Source organism: Pinus tabuliformis, chromosome 3_2 (assembly GCF_031772625.1).
Source record: "Pinus tabuliformis cultivar Carrire ecotype Pingquan chromosome 3_2, CPIR1, whole genome shotgun sequence".
NCBI classification, from domain to species: Eukaryota; Viridiplantae; Streptophyta; class Pinopsida; order Pinales; family Pinaceae; genus Pinus; species Pinus tabuliformis.
Genome location: NC_142302.1, coordinates 128,955,101 through 128,968,088, shown reverse-complemented (window position 1 = coordinate 128,968,088; position 12,988 = coordinate 128,955,101).

The window sequence follows — 12,988 nt, the reverse complement described above, 5'->3', positions numbered from 1 at the left end:
CCACTTCTGATTGATAACACTTAGGCAATCAAGTTGGCCAAAAATCCTAGTTTCCATGAACTAGCCAATCTTATCAACACAAATTACCATTTTATTTGATATCTTGTAGAGGCCAAGACCTTTTAGTTGATGCATTGTTACACAATTGAGAATATTGTATAGATCTTCATTAAAACACTTGTAAGAGAAAAATTTTGAAAACTTCGTAAAGATGCTTGGAATTACAAACAACCCTTCAGATTAAGGGGTAGATGTTGGATACCTAATCCTTGGGATCATGTTATTTTGTAATCATTAATTTCAAAGAAATATGAAGAGATATGTGAATATGAAGAGTCATTGGACCTCTTGGAAGTTGAAACCAAAGGTCACTTCACATTGTATTTATATATGATTTATTTTTAATAAAAATCTCTTAACCCATGAAGTTAATAATCTTGAACTGATAGAAAAAAATACAGTTGTGCCTTGGGGATGAACTGTCTATCATACTAATTGATATGGGCCATAGGTACATATTGAGAAGGAAGACAAAATGGAAAATTAACAAGAGTTATTTTAGTTGAAGAAGCACTTATGATTTTTCCTTATTTCATTTTTGTATTTATAATGTAAAATTTATAGAGATAGGGTTTGGTCAAAGTTGATTAGCTCAAAGAGTAAGTAAATTCTAACTAATTTCTTAATGTGCATAAACTAATAAAATACATAACAATTATATCTAGTGATTGCTCCTAAGGTTTATAATAGCATGTCATGAAATGATATATACAATAAATGTGGATTGGCCTAGGGGTTGTATCAATTAATCTAATAATAAAGAACAAAACACAATCTAAATGTTAGCTATTTGGAAATATTATTGACCCTAGGCACACGATCCATACAATTCTAAATCAATAATTAGTTTGGAAATATTATTTTCCACACGATCCAACAATAACCAACTTGACTTATATATCAACTATCCAGACATTGGAACTTATGGCTAGATATTAAAACATGTATCCAATGATTGCACCACATGTTCATGTTCAACTTTTCTATTATGAAAGTTAAGACACTACATGTAATAAATTACTATCTTACATATTTAAACCTTCGAACTTTCACTACATTTGTATTTCTAATGGGAAAATCTAATAATACTAACACACCTTTAGTTACAAATATACATTAACCAAGATGCAAAATAATGCCATTGAAAGGCATCTCCCTAACTATTAGTCATTATCACAATTACATGTCCATGTGCTTATATTCATTTTTTGCATTCAAAATTATTCACTCATGTATCATCTAGCGAAATTCCTTAATAAAACCCAAAATCCTTTGTGTGGAATAATCCATCTTTCATAAACAACCTAATATATATTTTTAATATGTAAATAATTTGGAAGTGGATGATGCTTACATTCTTGTTAGCCTCAACGTTATTTTTTTTAAGTGAAAAATAGGGGACAAGAGTTTAGGATCCTTGACGCCTATCATACAACCTACTATACAACCTACTACACTAACCATAGGAGTGAAAATTTATGTGATAACAATGATTTTTTTTGAAAGTCCAATCATATATGTTTTTAAAGAGAACACGATGTAACTGTCAAATATTGTACTGGACCTTGGATATGTAACACTCAATCAATGCATCAAATACTTTTTATCCATGACGATGATCTTTACATTAAAAAACCTAACAATTATATTTTACTACCCCAATTTTATAATTTTGCAGGCTAAGAATACATAATCCGTCTAAAATTATAATATTATAATTTTGCATACTAGAGTTCAATACAAAGGCCTTATTTTGAGGCTGGATGAAATATTTTAATATTACTTTGAGAATTTTATCCATCTTGATTAAAGCCCAAATTTTAATGAGAAGTATCAATTGAATCTAATTTATTTTAGATGAAGAAATAACAAGAATGTATTAACAATGTTGGCCAGTGGCACATAATTATGTATCATAACCTTAAAAATCAATTAATAGTTATAAATAAATTAATGTTAGTAGGAAAAGTTTTGCCTTATTTAAGAGCTACTAAATGTAGTACTAATTTGTTATTAAACTTTTCTTGATGGCATTAACTTCAATAAATACATGTCTATAGATGGATGAAGTGAGCTTCAGACCATTTGTACATTGTTGAACATCCATTACACGAAGATGGTTGTGGTCTTGCAGATCTTTATTCCAAGTGGTACATATGAGATTCTAAGAGTGTCCATGTTAACATTATGAGAGTGCATTTGCGAGGGATGACCGTGTAACTTAGTATTGTAGGTTGGAAAAAGGAACCCAAAACTATGTGAGGGGATAACTTGAAATGGAAAGCTAAGAACTTGTGTGAAGGAATGTGTGAAAGATCAATATTGGAATAATCCTAGAATTTTGTGTGAAAAAATGAGTTTAGAATTATGTGTAAATTGTTGAGCTTGGAATTGTTTTGAAGCATCGATAAACTACACTATAACAATAATGTCATGTTACAGATTGATTCTAGCAAAAGGCAAAATAAGATTTGTACTATATACCACTATATGCACCTTGTGACATTGTGAATTCCTACTACCTTAGAGCTAGCACCCACTTGTAAAATCAATACCCTTTCTTACAGGTGTTATTTTTAGAGAAAGCCTATGGTTGGATGGTAAATTGTTTATTAGTATTTGGGATTTTCAACTTGTTAAGATGAGTACATCTTGGAATTTTTATATAATAATTTCCTTCTTAATGAAATTTTATTAACTAAAAGTATTTCTAAAATGCTTGATGAGTTAGTTAATAAATTTGATTAGTTTACATGTTAAGTAAATGGAATGAAAACTTTGATTCAATTTCATAGCATAATCCCTATTCAATAAGCAAAATCATTGAGGCACAAACCACCAAATAACTTTCTAAGAGGTCAATGAAGGTTAACCTAAGTATCTAAAGAAAGTCTTCATATGAATATTTGTAAGATTTTGTTAATATGTAAGAATAAAAATATTGTGAGTGATTTGTAGCAATATAATTCCCACAAGTATTATGTTGGAATTTATCAAAAAATGGCATTAACTGCAAATTGAGAAACTCCACCTCACCCTTAAAGTTTCTTGGAGCTATTCCTTATAAGATATTATCCTTAGGAAGAAATTCAAATATAAATTATAATATAGTATTAATTTCACTTGAAATCATATGTTGGAAATTACTAGAGGAAATGAAGGATACTTGCAAGAAATGGCACATAACAAAAAATAGCAACAAGATGAACTAAAGGTGACTATAACAAAGGAAATATAATAGTGCATAGAGGTTAATTGTTCATCCTTGGGTGGGTCCTACTCAAAGCTTCTATAGGGAACCTATAAATACTTCCAAGATCAAGAGATTTGAAAATATTTTCTTTTCACTAAAATATCAATCCATGTCAATAATTCATCATCCAAAAGTTTGAATTCACTAGCTCTAGTAGAGTTCTAAATTCTACAAAATATAAAGACTAAGTGAAGGCTAAACCCTAGCTTTTATTTATGCAAAAATATTTCATTAAACAACCCTTCAAGCATCCATTTATTGAAGGGATATTTTCCTCAAGATACCTATAATCACAAGCCTATGTTCTAGTGATCAAATCCCATGTATATTGAACCTACTAAATTAAAAATTTGAGTTCAAATGATGTTGATTTTGTGCCTTGGGTCATTGGAGGCTTACCATGTATTGGAGGTTGATGAGGGGACATAATCCTCCTATTCTCTCATGTAGATGTTGGTGAAGGATCCCCTTAAAATTTGACTACTTGAGCCATGTGTTTGTACATCCTTAGACATGCATGAAATTATCAAAACCATAACTAAACTAAGATACATCACACACTCAATCATCGAAATAATCTCGTTAATAGTCATTTTACATAGAAATTAACATATTTGATCAATAATGGCCAAAACAGGTGTTATGGAGTAGAAAGGGGGCCATAACATCTTAAAAAATGGCCCTCAAGATACATTAGTAAGGAGGCCCATCACTTTTCCCTACCTTCAATTTTTCTATAAATTTGTATCACAAAACAATACTAGTCACCTATCAATTAGGAAGGACCCTATATATATACTTCTTGAACAATGGTAGAGCTTGAAATATTAAGAAAAAATTGCAAACTAAAGGAAACCAAATATTTAGGGAAAGGATGCACTCCCAACATAGAAAATGAGATAATAAGAACTTTGTGGTAGTACAAGATGCTAGAAAAAAACTACAATGGGTCTAAGATATAAAAGTGATGCTACTAGACAAAATAAAGATAGAAACACGTTTTCTTGAATTTTCAACCTACTAAGGAAATGAAAAATAAAGACAAAAAGTCAACTTCAAAGATAAGCTCTACTCATGAAAAACAAGGAAGCTATAAATCATACCTACAACTAGGGAAGAAGATCTAGATCAACTACCTAGTGGAGTCACCAACTCATTGGTGGGTTTTTGTCACGAGGGTTAGGAAAAACCCTTACTTGGTGGTTGCAAATCAAGCAATAGATAAAATAGAAACTAAACTAGAATTGGAAACAATAACAATGTTCATGCAATTAACACTAGTTCATATGAATTACAATGATCAACTATGCAAAAGAAAATAGATTCATCATGGGAAAGGATATAAAATAATGAAAATAAGGACACTTGTTTATAAAGTGGTTGGTTGCATGTGTAATGGAAAAAAGAATCCATGCTTAGAATAAATTTTTAGTATAATGTGTTTAATAGGAATTGTTGGTCTAATGTGATACATACTAAATGCATTATATTTACTAGTATCATTAATTTAATGTTCAATATTTTTGTAATTAGGACTTGCCTAATGAGCAACATGTGCTCTATCTATGATTACACCCTACTAAAATGTTAACTTATGAGAAGGTTTCTAAATGAGAATAACTCAAAGAGGAACCATGCCGATCATTTTTCAATCAACCATTCATTTAATTCCCACTACATCCTAAGTCATCAATTTGTAACATCTATAGTAACATTAGTTCTTCACATATTGGGGATGAAAATAACGATATAGAGGTTGGTATGGATGCTTTTTTGTGGGATACCCATGCCTTGGAGGTTAAACACATTCCATTAGTTAATGTTATGTATGCCTTGAGAGCCAAAGGCAATAGTATGACCTTTGTTGTAGAAGATTGAAAAAACCCTTTAATATAGAGCGTTAGGAGGTAAATGAGTCAATGTAATAATATCCATAATATTAATAGATAGTGCAAAAAATGGAGTAGTACATTTACTAGTGTTTCAATTGATGAGTGCGTTGGTGGGAGTAGCTAGTGGAGCATGTATATTAGCTTGTGGTGGAGGATGAAAAGGATGATAGTCCTCAAACATCTCATTATTATAATATGGGGTAGACTAAGAATATGCATGATCACATCTTACATATTGTAACCTCAACCACCAACCTATAGAGGACAATGGGGATGCTAACAATATGGCACATCAATAATGTCAATTTGTGGGGAAGGCTTGGATTACAAGCTCAAGACTCGACAAGATCACTCTAGGTTAAACTAGGTTCACTTCCAAGCCAACCATCAATGTATGTAACTAATATGTGATCTTGTGATGAAATCAATGATTTGCTATCTATTACATGTTAGTTTTTCTCTCTTGAGGTGACTTAACAACATCATCCATCTTTACATTAATCTAGGGAGAAGTTCCCTTGCCAATATATGAGCCAATATTTGCAAATAACTTACAACAATAATTAGACAATTTAAATAGAATCCTATAATAAATAGCATTTGCAGTAAATGTTTGCAAGGGGTAGCTCAAATGATTTAGACTAATGGTGTTAATTCCACCGATGTTAGTTTAAAACCCTTATTAACTCCAATGGATGAATGCAATCATTGCACATAAAATTGGGGCTTAGAGTGGCATCCTTTAGGATTGAAATTGAGTCATGTGGGTGATATTATACCCAATTATTGATCCTTGAATACACATATTGTACAATATTTAGGACATAAGTAACTACACTTACCTAACATAGGAAAAATGTCTATCCTCATCTACCTACATAGATACCTTAGTGGGTTCTCTTGGATAACATATATGGGCGGCACATGTACATATGCATTCCAATCATAAACTTAGGATGGTGGTAATCAAATGTCAACAAGTCAATGGAAACCTCTTAAAAATACTAAAATATATTTGAAGCAAAAAGGATGATATTTCTCCCTCAAACTTGCTACAATAATGATCCAAATCAATACAAAACTATCATAAAATGATACCATATCACCTTATCAATCTAGACTTGTGGAAAATATTATCTATCTAATACATCATAGGCAAACTAATGCACCACTTATAAATTATTATGTGAGAGCGTTGCAATTAAAATACATAAACACCTCACCTCCTCTCATTCAAAAGAATGTAATCTCAACTAGGCCCTAGTTATTTGGAAGTCACTAAGGTTAGTAATATTTTCATTGACATGTCTCTACACATATGCTTGTTGAATCTCTATTACAACACCAAGCAATAAACTAAAGAGATGGTGGAAATTTTTCTCCATCCTAGATATCCTAGCGATGAAATAAAAATTCCTCCCACCCTCGGCCTCCTAATAGATGAGGACCAACCCTAAAGCACTCCCTACCATGATCATAGTGATGGATCAAATACAACAATGAGTTTGTGTTCCCATTGAGAGAGCTAGCCTCCTCATAAAACTTGAGGAAGAAAAATTCCCTCAAAAGAATGTGATTCTAAGTGTAATATGATGAGGAAACATACCCCTCACCCTCTTTTAGAGCTTCCATACACACACAAAATTATATTGGTCAACCTATTGCTACTATCACTCTCTTTTATATATATATGAAATAAACAATCTATGCTAAACTTCCATTTATAATCTTCATTCAATATTGAACTTCAATTCTTTTTTATTTTGGCATAAAATACATGTAAAACCAACTAATGTGCTAATTTTACATAAATGCACCATCAATGGTGTGTCGATTTTACACAATTGCACCATCAATGATGCCCTACAATTTCTTTAACACTCAAAACACTCTTGTGTAATATAAATACAATAATGATGTGCTTATTGATTACTTACACATTAACTAGTATGATAAATTTTAAAAGTACTAGTGGTTCAAGGTGCAACCTAAATATTGATGCTCCCATTGGAATAATTTTTTTTCAATGCACAAAACAAAATAATGCATTGTGAATGGTTTGATTATTAATTAATTAATGCATTGACTAGTTCAATAAATTTTAATAATATTATTGGTGCACCATCTGGTCTAAATATCAGTGCCATATATTAATACATAACATTGGCCAATAACACCATTACTCCTACTTAGAGCACTAAACAATATTTCATAAATTTTACATTATTCAATACACTATTAGGAAATACAAGCCTCATTAATGGTCAGATTAGTCATCTCGCGTAACATTGAAAGAGGTGCTACCATTACACAGCAATGCATCACATGTCTTATAGAAAGAAAAAGAAAAAAAAAGATAATGGTGCGCCATCTAGGTAAAATAACACTAGCATGACACACTAACTTGATTGGATAACATCATGATGGTGTGCTTATCATTAATATATCCATGATCATCACTCAGTGTAATTACCAAAAATGTGTGGTGTGCAATATTAAAGATATATGGTGTGCAATATTTTCCATATAGCACCTTGCTCAATGCGCATTGAAGAACATGATACACGCTTCATAAATCTTATTAGTAAACTTATATATTGATTAGAAGTACCACCTCTAAATGTAGTTTATCTAGGCACTCAATGTTGGTGAAAAAATATAGGTATCCATTAAAAACCCGATCAATAAATTTATTAAGAATATTAAGAATACCATCTATGAATATAAAAACCATCTTTTAAATTTTTTTATCATTTTCTTTTAAAAAATATATAATAATTTTTAAAATCTCAACATATAAAAATTTAATCATAATAATAATCAACCATTCATAATTTATGACTATTTAATACTTACGCCTACTTAAAGCTTTATTAAAGGGTGTTGATAGAAATTGGTAAGCAAAAGTTTAGTAAATCATAATGTATGAATAACCATTTAGGAAAAATCCCAATTATAACTAACCCATAACTATTTAACTCTCCCTTTATTAAAAGCACTTAATTGAGATGCATCGACCTTTAGTACCATTGTTACCATTTGCACTTCATTAAGACCTTACATGCCACCAATTGACACTTTATTAAAATACATCCACTCTCCATAACAACCAACCAATACCATGAAAAAGACAAAATTCAATATCGTAGAATATGTTTTACTCTCGATAGTGGAAAGCCGTCGTGCCTTTGGAAAATATCCACGATGTATTTGGTAATTTTGTTAAAGACAAAATTTAATAATTTATTAATGTTTACTAAGTACAAAGTCACTGGGAAGTTATCCCTAATGCATTTTATAATCTCAAATATCATGCCAAAACAACTCATTATGAAAGCCTCGGTCGCCTCAAAAGTCCATGAACAACAAAATCTCACATATAGATCCATATGACAAAAGAAAGGAAATGTGTAGGTCCATAGGAGTTTTTAAACAATAAATATTTTGATTTATATGCATTTAGGTCTTAATTTTATGTATATTTTCATTATTCGTTTGAAATGTAATTTCATTATATGATTAAATGTTTTGAATACATTTTATATAATTTTATAATGAATATATGATTAAATGTTTTGAATGCATTATACATAATTTTATAATTATTCATTATATGTTAAATGTTTTAATAGATTTTCTTGAATTTTATTATTTATTTAAACATAATTTTATTTATTTATTTATTTATTTATTTTTACATTAAATTTGATTGTGTAATTTGTTAGAGAAATTTTAATGGTTGGAACTAATAGTCTTAATGCTATTTATAATTTGTTAGAGTTAATTTGATTTAAATTTTTAATTTAACTTTAATGAGTGATTGTAGGCTTTACATGTACAACTTAGGTTTATAATAATAGTTTGGAGAATAGAACTTGAGTCATTTGGATGAGATTCTACGTAGTTACTGATTCTCTCAATCCAACTCATAAAAAAATAGAAAAATGGGTTGTGTATATAATTCTATTATTTATTGAGATGTTTATAATATACATAGTTTCAATATTTGCTTAAATATTTTCAATACATCTTTATAATAATACTTGATAAAGAGTTAATTGGGGTTATCTCGGGTGGTTGGGAAAAATGGTTATTATCTCCCCTACCCAGGTTCAACTCCCTGCGAGTGACATGATGATGAGAAATATTGTTGTAATGTGTAATACCCCCTCCTCCTAGGTCCACCCAAGCAACCAGCTAGTCGGGCAAACATGTGATGAGAGATGTTACTAAGGGATTCAATCTCCTAGGTGACCTTAAGGAAATTCAATTGACAGAACATATCAAGCAAACCCATCCACATCAACAAAACATCCTCAGGAGACATGTCAGCCACTCAGACAACATGTCCCTGAGTCCCACTGATGATTCAAGCCTCTTAACCCAGAGTTGCTCTCATGCTATAGGCAAGAAAACAACCAGCAACTCAAAGTCACTTTCATAGGCCTCTGTTCCAACGACTATGGACTTTTCTCAGCAGACCTATGCCAATGACCTCGAGATTTGAGCCACTTTTCTAGCCCAGAATCCCGACCTCTACCGAAAACTTTCTACAACCTTCTGAATCATTCAAGGACATGATAAAAATGCTAGTAAATCAAGTTCAACCTCACGTTTAGGCCTGAGCATCCCCAACCAGGACTGACATTCTATCAAACACTTGGCATCAATGCAACCTACAGGCCTATGATACAAGACAAAGCCTAAATGACTGAAAGAACTTATGAAACATAACCAGAAGGATCACCTCCTTCTCCATTGGACTATTATATCATCAATTAGGTCTTGCATCCATCCATTTAACAAGTAAAAGTAAATACATGAGATAACCATGACATGAACCAGTCACATAACCATGCTTATAACCAACATTAAACCATATAAATATCAGAGATATGACAACCATTAAATCCACATATAAACAAGTACAAAGTAAGATGACTTAACTTTTATTAAGCATAGGCAAATCTGATCAGGTTCGAGACTTCCACGTACCACCTGACCATAGACATGGCTGAACCAAATCTCTCTTTCAACCAATCACCCCCGTGCCATATTCAAAACATGAATGTGGGATCTCATAGAACAAGCAATCCAAGAAAAACCAAGGGAATCTAGAGGTTAAACCACCTCCGTCCTCATCAAACCACGATCACACCAAAATCGGTGCTCCGATCACAACCGTACCGAACTTGAATGCCATCTGGAATCCATCACTATCCTTAAGGAATTTTCCGTCTATTTGTCTCTCTGGCTTTACCGCAATCCAATCCCAGTTCACTAGGCCCTAAACTAAGATCAGTCTCTCATGCTTTACCGCAATCCAAACTTGGATCACTAGGCCCTAAACTGAGACTTCTCCCTTAGGCTTTACCGTGTATCCTGCCAAAACTGGTCAAGGGATTCCTAGGCCTTTGGGAATGATCTTGAGACCACCTCCGCCCCGGATTTCGAAATCCATGTAGTAAACCAAAGCTCAAAACCGAAATAAACATCCCAACACCATGGCATCCAGAAAAAGGCAATGATAAGCTGAAAATCACTGTCTTAACTCGACAAAACCATGCCATCGACAATAAGAGAACCATACACCAACATGCAAAGCCATGCATGTCCAAACCAACTAGGAAATCACACATACAGAAGGCTACTTGCAAGTATTCCTGCTGAAGCTCCTTGATCCTGCTTTCCTTTCCTTGATCCTTGCTTTCCTTCCTTTCCCTTTTCTTGCTTTTCCTTCCTTGCACCAAATCTAGAGTGCTCCAAGAAAACTCTAAGTGACCAAGAGTGAGAGAGAGAGAATAATGAGAGAGCTCCAAACTTGAACTGACAAAAGGTTGAATTGACTAAAGCCATGAATTGGTCCTCATAAGCCTTTTTATGAATGAGGCCTCTAATTTCTTCATTTTCCATTATTTTCCTTCATTTTCCTCCTCACATGCAACCTGTGACATTTTACCTTCCTTTTCTCCTATTTTCCTTTATTTTCATAAATAAATGTGCCAAAAATGCCTTTTTGCATTTTAATGCCTTTGCCTTAACCTTTGCCAATTTTCCTTAGCCAAAACACACATCCAAGGATGCCCACTGGGATATATTTGCCCAACATTCAGATTGGAATAAGTGTCTCTTAACCGTGGTCTTATTTTGCCTTTATTACTTTTATTACATGAAGTTTTCACGAGGGTTGTTACATAATGACTACGTGCCTATGAATATTGTTGTATTGGCCATCACTTTGGCCCTTGACAGAGAGAGAGGATGATTTCCCTTGAAAAAAATAATACTTGATAAAGAGTAGCCTAATACTCTTGCAATTCCATGAATATTAAATTTTCAACGTAGATGCTTAGTGTAATGCCCCATTTTGACCTAGGCATCCAAATTTACATGATGGCCTTGCTAGATTTCTTTGGTTTTATATATGACACATTTTTAGAACAATGGTACTTCAATATATAAATATGTGGGCCTACATATATATGGATATTATGGATATTTAGTGCTAGGTTGTTATGACATATATTTTATGATTTACTTCTAACATGCAAGTTTTGATTGAAAGATCATGGTATATGGATATCAAGTTTTAAATGAATCACATGTCAATAGTATCTACTTATGCATGAATTCGTGTTGTAAACTAACTTACATGTTGAATGGGATATGTAATAGCTAAATAAATGTAATATTAAGTGGAAACTGTCATGGATCTCTAATGGAAAATGGTATGATGGGAAACATCATTATGTTATTTTTATATTGGTTCAAATACATTGCTATAATATTGGGTAAGTGCAAGTTTTTCAAGTGGCATGGTTACACCATTGAATATTCAATGACAAAGCTCTTATAACATAGCACCATAATATGGTCCATGAGAGGATTGACCCTATCTCTATCAAGAGTGGTGGATAGTCCAAACTTCACAAGGAATGAAATGAAAGGTAGGTAAGGAAATGTGGCACAAATACACAAATAAATTAAATAGAATAATAATATAGTAAGAACCTAATTCTTTATTAGATAGCGAAATACTTTATAGTTACATCATGAAGGAATACAATGAATCTTTACAAATGAGAAGGGCTATATATATATATATATATATACAATGAATCTTTACAAATGAGAAGGGCCATATATATATATATATATATATATATATATATATATACAATGAATCTTTACAAATGAGAAGGGCTATATATATATATATATTACTCATTGGTTCCTTTTCACTTAATGAACATACATTTTGACTATTATATTATTGCTTTTGTTTCATTTTTAAATACCATGGGCTACAAAAACCATGGACTCATGAATCACTAATAGAAAAAAAATTAATTAATGACCATGCAAGTAACTTTTCATCACTTTATTATTATTATAATTATTTTTTTTCCACCGTGAAAATATGATGAGTGTATACTATGATTTACCAAAACCACACGGTTCTGAATTACCAAAAGTAAAAAATAATTAATGCCCATGTCGATTCGATAGAAGATGTGGATGACCACTGATATCCACCTGGATTAGTCCTCCCCCCTTAGGAAGAAATTGTCTCCATTGCATCAAGTTCAAGTAGGAGATGGGGAAACTTTTGCTAAATTTGAATCTTGGTGAGTCACATGCCTTGCTAAACAAGTTGTCCTGCTTTGACAATCCACGAGAGTTGTATGCTCTATTGGCGGGTGGCCTTCATTTTGGTCTCCATGATTCAATTCGTTGTAGCATGATTAATGCAGTTGGGGTTGAGTTCCATAGGGACAAACTG